This window comes from Manacus candei, unplaced genomic scaffold (genome assembly GCF_025592945.1).
Source record: "Manacus candei isolate 608988 ecotype Guabito, Panama unplaced genomic scaffold, ASM2559294v1 h1tg000010l, whole genome shotgun sequence".
Classification (NCBI taxonomy): Eukaryota; Metazoa; Chordata; class Aves; order Passeriformes; family Pipridae; genus Manacus; species Manacus candei.
In genome coordinates this window covers 5,059,816-5,062,164 of record NW_026138058.1, presented here as the reverse complement: position 1 = coordinate 5,062,164, position 2,349 = coordinate 5,059,816, and the positions used below count along the sequence as shown (strand labels likewise).

At 52.1% G+C, this 2,349-nt stretch overlaps 1 pseudogene; it reads right to left on the bottom strand.

The window, feature by feature from the left end:
• Nucleotides 1–380: 380 nt before the first annotated feature.
• On the bottom strand, nt 381–2,127 carry LOC127466562 (acrosin-like; annotated as a pseudogene).
• Nucleotides 2,128–2,349: the final 222 nt, after the last annotated feature.

Below are 2,349 nucleotides of genomic sequence, written 5' to 3'. Positions count from 1 at the left end.
CATGAGTTTGTGTCTCCCAATGATAAAATCTGAGAGCAACATCTGGGACAGTTTGTTTTTTAGGCTATCCTTTCCAAAAGCAGTTTCATGGCTTAGGGGTTTACTTTTCACTTTTCTAAAAATGATTATAATGCTGATCATAAAGTAAAGATGATGACATGGTAGAGAAAAAGAAGAATGTTGCCATTTTCTTAAAAGTATGTGGAATAACTCACATACAAGTACACCGTAACTGTAAAGCTAAAATGTTTTTCATCTTTTCTTCCATCCATTCGTGTTCTATTTCATGTAGAATGCAAAAACTCAAATCTTTTAAAAGGAATCGTTTGGTGAAATATATAGTGCAAGGTTACATGCAGATTTGTCATGCAAAATGACACCTAAAAACCATCAGGAGACTGAGTGGGACTGCAAACACGGTTAACTACAAAAATGGGCAACTTTATTTCAACAACCTCTAAGTCACTGTCAGCATTTGTGTGAGTGCAGAGAGGGACATGGGCAGGACAGAGCAAGTTTTGGCCCTGAGGCTGCCTTTGGATCAGCAGGCATTGCCCCAGAAGTAAGGAGCTGTGGTCCACTGCAGCCTGCACTGGAGCCTGTCCATCCTGCTGCTCAAGCCATATTTCCTTTCCCCTTAGAAACTGCAACAGCTCCTGCAGCAGGTTAGAAAACTGCAGCAGCTTCTCACATGGAAATGGACACAGGGGAAACCTGCCCAGCTGTATTGGTCTTGGACTTGGTGTCTGCAGGGGGGTTGAGATGTAGACAGGCACTGGCACTGGAGTAGCTGCTGCTGCTGCTGCTGCTGGGCTCTGGCCCATCTGGACCAGGATGCAGCTGCAGAAGGACTGAGTGGAGATGTAGACTCCAGGCAGCTTTTCTGTGGCACAGCCTATTCCCCAGCTGGTCAAGCAAACTTGCCAGAAGTCAGCATTGTTATCTTTGCAGACAAGAGGCCCCCCAGTGTCAACCTGCAGCAGAGCAGAGGACTAAGGTGGTGTCAGGTGGCCCCTATCAGAATGTAGGGCTGCATCCTTCACTCTCCCAGCCCCAGCTAGAGCTGGATTCCCAGCAGAGCAAGGCTCTGCTCAGGTGATGGAGCCTCTAGAACCTTATCTGGGAGCAGGTCCAGGGTTGTTTAAGGCAGGGCTCTCTCTCCTTTGTGCTCAGGGTTCCCAGAGGTGTGGAGAATGGATGTCTCAGGGTTAGCATCCAGACCTCTGGGCTTCCAAGATGGCCTGTCTGGGCAGAGTGCCAGGCCCCTAGGACAAGGGAACACTGGGCCCTTCTCCATGGATGGGTAAGGAGAGGGAAGCCCCAGCAGTGGGGGGGCCCAGGGTCAGGAGGGCAGCTGGCCAGGCAAAGCACGTGCTGGGCTGTGTTTGGGCAGTGGTGACAGGGCTGCCCACGCTGCTGGGGGCTGAGTGACTGGAAGCACACTCCTACCTGGCAGGTGTTGTTACCGTCCTGTGGGTACCCAGCACACAAGTTTTGGATGTGGATGTGCCCTGCATACCACTGGTTGCTGTTCCAGAGCTGAGTATTGATGAGGTGGACCTTGCCTCCTACAGGACAAGAGTCCCTTGTGCAGCTGTGAGCAGAGAACAGAATGAGTACCCAGCAGCTCCTTGCCTGTTCCCCTGTCCTGCCTGGGAGTGAAGCCCTTCCCAAGGGCTTGGGTCTGCCTCTGGAGGGGTGTTGGATCTCTGTGTCCCTGCTGTCTGGCTTTGGGGAGTCAGGCAGGCCCATCTCTTCAGAGGCAAGCATCCTGCAGCCTGACTCTGGTTTTGGCCTCTGCTATTGGGAAGACCAGCCCATCTTTCCCCAGTGTGACAAGCTTGCCCTCGGGGCATGGATTGTTTTTAGGAACTCACTTCTTGCAATGGTGGCACCACAGCCAGAAACATAACAGCTTTTCAGCTCTAACACTCTCAGCATGGCATCAGGCAGGCAGGCAAGCTGGACTGAGGGGCTGCATAGGACGGGCTGGTCCAATTCCAGCATGGAGATGTCATTACTCTCAGTGACAGGAACTTAATATTTGTGAACCATCAGCCACTTAATCTGGTGCACTTGCACCCCAGGGTTCACCAAGTGACTCAGCAAGGTGGCCCCAAGTACCATGTGCTTGAGGGGGCTGGAAGGCAGATGGAGAAAGGGGTGAGAGGGAGCAGAGCCATGTGCTGCGGCAGCTCAGCAGTTCCCTGCCTTCTGCTTCCCAAGGCAGAGAGGAAAGCAGCACTGGGGAGGGTAAAAATGCCCTAGCATATTTTAGGCTGCAGGAATGCTGAGCTGGAGGCTGCTAGGAAGCAGTGGCATGAGCCCAGCCTTCTTCCTGAGCAGTCT